The sequence below is a fragment of the Gadus macrocephalus genome, chromosome 12 (assembly GCF_031168955.1).
Source record: "Gadus macrocephalus chromosome 12, ASM3116895v1".
Lineage (NCBI taxonomy): Eukaryota > Metazoa > Chordata > Actinopteri > Gadiformes > Gadidae > Gadus > Gadus macrocephalus.
The window spans coordinates 1327750-1333614 of record NC_082393.1 but is presented as its reverse complement, the minus strand read 5'-3'; positions in this window follow the sequence as shown (position 1 = coordinate 1333614).

Genomic DNA, 5865 nt, shown 5'->3' with positions numbered 1-5865 from the left:
TCTGAGGAACGGGGCGATCTATGTGATGGAGGGTGACAGACAGATGGTGCATCCAATCACCTGCCAAGTATTGAAAGAGCCTGCCCTCTCCCAAACAGTTTCCGAGGACGACCTCCACGATGGTTCTGTGTAGCAATCCTCTGGCGTGTCGCGAAACACACCTCGATGATATCATCTGGAACAAACGTTTACTCAACATACAGAACACTGTCAGCTGTGTTGAACTCAAAAAATATCTACAATCCATTATAGTAAATAGGAACCATTGACATAAACAGCAGCATTATGAGGTCCCTTCTCATTCATGTCTCCATGTTGGTGTCTGCAGTAGAGCGCCTCATCAACTCTGCACCCCAGACTCAATCCCCACATTCAGAGCCGACTATTTGAGATGAAGGTGGGAATAAAAAGTGAAAAGTAAATATGAAAGTACTATTCCATAGGCATAGCCACACTACTAACCTGTGGTTACTGTATTCAACAGGCAGATGATGTTGTGATGGAGATAACGGTATCGCTTTCTGTTTACTAATAATAACTTGATATTTTCAATGAGACATTCCTTGTGTTCAATCAAGCAAACTTTATATTTGTGCTGTAATTTTACTCTGATGGCAATTCCAAATAAATGGTTGAATGTGTTCATTTGAACAAAAAACATGACCCACTACGAGATCACGCAGCTAAAAAGGTTTTGGTTAAAGACACGTGAATATTAGGTCGGACTCCGGTTTTTATTGTTGCAAAATTAGTTTGACCCATTGTACTAAGTTACAGTTTTCTTCCAAACTTGTCCACTTTGATACCAGAGCCCTCCGAGCGTTAACAGTGCAGCGATAAGGTCGTCTGCGTGGACGACAAACTTTGAGAAATATTTGTTACAATGTCACCGGAATGTCACAAGGACACATCAAAGTGAACGGTTCCCCTAAATTAACGAACACTGTTTAACTCAGAAACTAATTATGTGGTCAACTAGACAAACGCTGCATCGTGGCCCGCCGTTTGTAAAGGATAATAAAAAGAGAAAACCGCCTGCTTAATGACCGCTTGTGCTTGTATTTCAAAGGCCACTGGATGTGACTTCTCCTTTAATGTTGGTTCCGATGAATAGAAGGCAAAACATTTGCCGACGTCTCTCGGGGGCGACTTTGAACATAAATTCATCTCCGCGGCCTCATAAAAGAAGTGTCCTCAGCTAGCGCTAGCACAAAACTTGCTATTCCCTGCCTTTGTCCTTAGCTTTACTGCATGGCAGGGTCAAGGCGGCCGGTCGCCCCCTTTCATGCCGGATTGTAAGAGAAAAACATATTCCGTAAGAGATGAAACATTTTGTTTGGGGGTATAAAACAGTGTCTCGAAAAACATAAAAACAAACTCAGCACGTGTGCCTACACATTTGGCGTGGCGTGAAAGACTCATGCTCCCTCCCTGCCGGGTGGGGGGGGGGGCTGACGGGGAGGAATGCGACTTGGCGCGGCGTAAAGGAGCGGAGTGTTTAATTAACCTCGGCTGCCTCAATCTACTCCGCCGCCCGCACCGCCGGCGTGTAAGAGTCTAACGACCTTGCTGTCGCTAAGACTGAGTCAAGGTATGATTTAATTAAGAGTCTGTATGTTCTGGACTCGCCGCGTGTGACCGCGGCGCACGAGGGCGGACGCACCTGACCTTGCCATTGAATTTCAAAATAATGGCGTGAGCCGGAGAGTAAATAATTAGGCGGTTGAGCGAGGGGAAAGAGGAGCTGTCTTTGTGCGTGCGTTGACGTTTCTGTAAGCATGCCCACGTAGTGCTGTGCTTATCCACCATAGGGTGCTAGTGGACTTGTCATTACACCGCTTGTGTATGTAAACGCACTTCATTATCCCTCGAGTGTAGCATATAGCGCTTAACCCCCAGGGTTCGTGGCTGAGCTGTCGACGCCTCCCAGTTAACATGCTGCTGCTGGGCAGGGCGATACTGGGAGGACGGTCTCAGGTGGAGACACCGTCTGTTCTGCTACCCAAAAGCCCGTAGTATAGAAATGTAAATGATATAGGAGGTGGATGAATGTTTGCCATGTTTGGCAGAGGGAGCTAGATTAGTCAGCCTAATCAACTTCATGTTCTCTGGAGGAGAAGCTGTCGATCAAACCATAAAGACCCCCCCTTTCTAATGCGTACCGGGATGCATCAGAGATTGTTTCGGTCAATCCTCAGTGTAATTTCTGCATTATGCATTTATGCATTTATTTAACAAGGTCATTCAACGTTGAGAAAAAGGACCTGGTCATAATTGCCACACAAAAGTTAACAACAGTGACCAAAGTTGAACAACAGAATAAGAGCAAACAGACTTAAAACCGTTTAAAAAGACATGGAAACAAACCAGTTCTCGCAATTATCGTTTGAAGTAGAGATTCTGAGAGCATTTCAGTATCAGCTGGAAGTCCAGGGTCTGAACTTCCAGTAGAGACAAGCACTGGTGTCTCCTGGTCACCAGGTACATCACCCCACTGGTCTCTCCAGGCGTGGGGACCAGGGTAGTGAATTACTTCATAATGGGGGTTACCCGACGATATAATCCTCTCTCTCGCACAATGCCGATAATGATCGTTATTATAGCACGGGGGAAGAAGGGGGCGCGGAATACCGGCGAGGAACCGAGTCTTTGCTGCATAATCCCGCGGCCCGGAAAGGTTAAATACGGATTTGAATACGATGATCCCTCTCCCCGCCCAGCCCTGACAGCGATAGCGGCGTTTTCTGAGTGAATGTGCTCATTGTGCATTTTACCTCTCAACGAGGAGCCGTGCTCTGTGTCACCGCGAGGAGGGGACAGGACCTGCTGCCGCTGCTGTTTCCAACGATTCCCCGGGCTGGCGGAATTACCGAGGGGAAAGTTCTTATTGTCGCCATGACACTGAGCTTGATAGCGCGCGGCAGGGCGTTAGCTTGTTTTGCTAACCTGTAGGCTTCGCAGAAACAAACGTCTCGTTGAGAGGAGTGACCCAGGAGTATTATGATCCGTTATCTCATCAAGGGCTGTAAGGTGTAAGTGAACGCCCCATCTTAGCTCAAATTCAAACACTACAATATTTAGAATTTGTTTTGTGCTAAGAGTTCTAGGAAAGAGGGGGGGAGGACGTTTTTCCCCATGGTTACAACTCTGTGATGCTCTTCTATTACCGTCCTTGTGTATGAGGGTTATGCAGAGCAATTGTGTTGTAGTTAAATGCGTTATACTATAAGTGCCAGAGAAGCTAAACCCTCCCTTGGACGCGGACGTCGACCGCTGGCCAGACGGAGCTCCACACATCTACACAGCGTGGCAATATACTGAAAGAGTTTGAGAACAACTACAACATGAACCGCTGCACAGCTAGAGCCCCAACACACATCTACAAACACCTTGCTGCACCTCGATGTCACCAACTTAAAGCCGGCGCCTGGAGCAGGGCCGAATGTTGACACACTGGTTGGCAGGGACGGGCAGAAACACAGGATTACACTCAAGATTACGCTCTTATTTTAGGAACAGAGACAAATGGCAGTGCTGTGTTGACGATCATATAAGACACATTAACAAGTCTAGACTAAACTCAAACGGTTTTGAGTTCACTGGCCCTTTAATAAACTTGTTTTAACAGCTGCCAGTGCCCTTGAGACAGGCACTCAACCTCCAGTCACGGTTGAAGCCTGTCATTTAGAATTTGTCCTTTTTTGTGCACATTTATAATATCCTTTTGTATAATACTCATAATAAATCTAAGCCTACCTATGTTCATATTTGCACTACCAGAGTGGGCCTATTATATCATGTATCACCTACTACTAATGCTCTCTCTCTATATATCCCTCTACTTTATGCTACTCGACACCAGATCTGGTGCAGAGAAACGGTCTGTTGTATTGTACTTCTACTGTGCAATGACAATATAGTCTCATCTAATCAGTGTGAAATGTCGTCTTTATGAAATGAAGAAAGTATTTATATCCAACACACCAGATGTTAATTAGTGTTCTCCTGGAGAAACGAGTTCAGCTGTGAAATGGAACAGAGCTCATCTAAACACGTCGACTAGAACATTAAACAGATGAATCCTAATGCATCTGTAGGTACAGCCACAGTGGGCGTCGAACCAATAACCCATCAATGCTATCCGCCGGGCGAACCCTCACCCATCATCCACCCCGAACACACTCAAATTGGACAGAATCCTCGTCGATTATAAGTAGTGTGATTCCTCACTATCTCCTCGGCCAAGAAACACTTTCAATAGTCAATGGCCATTTCATTTGCAATATGTGCATGGATAATACGTGTTTTTATTGTCCCTACTTATAAAACTACAGAGATTTTATAAGGTTATCAATTATGAGATTATCAACATATTGTATTTCTACCCCTAAATGATCCTGAAAGTAACATTGATTCATCCTTAATCCTTAACATCCTACCAAAACGTCCAGTATTCAGACGCAGCCACAGCAGATGCTGTTATCCAAAGGGACTTTGGTAACAGCTCCGGGTACCTTAACCCGTGTACACCTACACGCTCCGACAACAGGCCTCACGTTGTCCCACCCGCCGCTCTGCTCAGGAGACAACGATCTCCCCCCTCTCCTCCAATTAATCACACCCAGACAGTGGAGGCCGCCCGGCCGCGCGCTGCACCGTCACTCTGCTGATTCAAACGGCCGATGGAGGACACGACACGGCGCCCTAACCACCGGTTATCGGACACCTTTTAACCGTAACCTTTTAAACACTGCGCTTCAGATCCTGGCTCTAGATGTGGAGATACAGAGCCCAACAGGGAGGCCCCGGATGGATCGGCCACAAAGGGTCCGCTAATCTCCCCGTCTTTCTGCCAGCCCAGCGCCCCTTTGTGTTGGACATTAGACAAATCACCTTGATCTGCTTAATCACCCCCACGGTGAATCAAATATCACGTCAGAGCTCAGGCAATATCTTAAATGGAGCTGAAAGAACAACAAGAGCTGGCCAGATACGCCGTTGCCAAGGATCGCAAAAAAAGGCTTTTTTTGTTGATGTTGTGCGGTCGCTTCAGCCGGCGGTCCACCCAGGACCCCGGCCACACTGCGCTCGACCCCGAGCCGCCCCGGCCCTCCGCCCGTATCTGGTTCAGACAGGATCTGTTGTGGTGCCACGGTGGCTGTATCGGAGGAACAACAGCATCGGGGTGGTCGCCTGGCAGCAGCGTTGACCCATCCAGGGGAAATGGGATTCTCTGAATTCTGTCTGTTTTGAGCGCTGGTTGTCTTTGAGGTTAATCCGTTTTCTTTGTCGATGGGGAAGTACACTGAGGGAGGCTATGAGGAGTATTTAGTGGGGTTGTTTTGAAGATTCAGTACTGTTGTCATAGTAGTAGGGGTAACAGTAGTAGTAGTGTTAATAGTAGTAGCAGTAGTAACACTAGTAGTAGTAGTAGTTTGTGTTCTGCGTAGATCTCAGCTGACTGGTGTGTGATCTTGTAGATCTGCGATCTTTCCTGTCGGAGGAACTCTGAAAAGCAATCGCAATGCAAACAAAACATCTTGAATGAGACTACCTACTTTGTGCTGGGAAAAAAAATAGAAATATTAATACAATTATTGATAAATAACACGACACAACCTTTAACAATATAAATGACCTATAAAGGTTTATTTCATCTACCGCTTCTTACTACTTTAGAAATGCACTTGCAACAGAAAGATGAAAATATAGTATCAAACAAATATCATGAACTATAAGGTAACCTACAATAACCACAGTGACAAACATTATCTCCCAATGGATCACTGTTTGAGAGCGTCAGTGTGTGTGTGTGTGTGTGTGTGTTCTACTTTCTATTTGATTCTATTCTATCTCCTCCCGGGC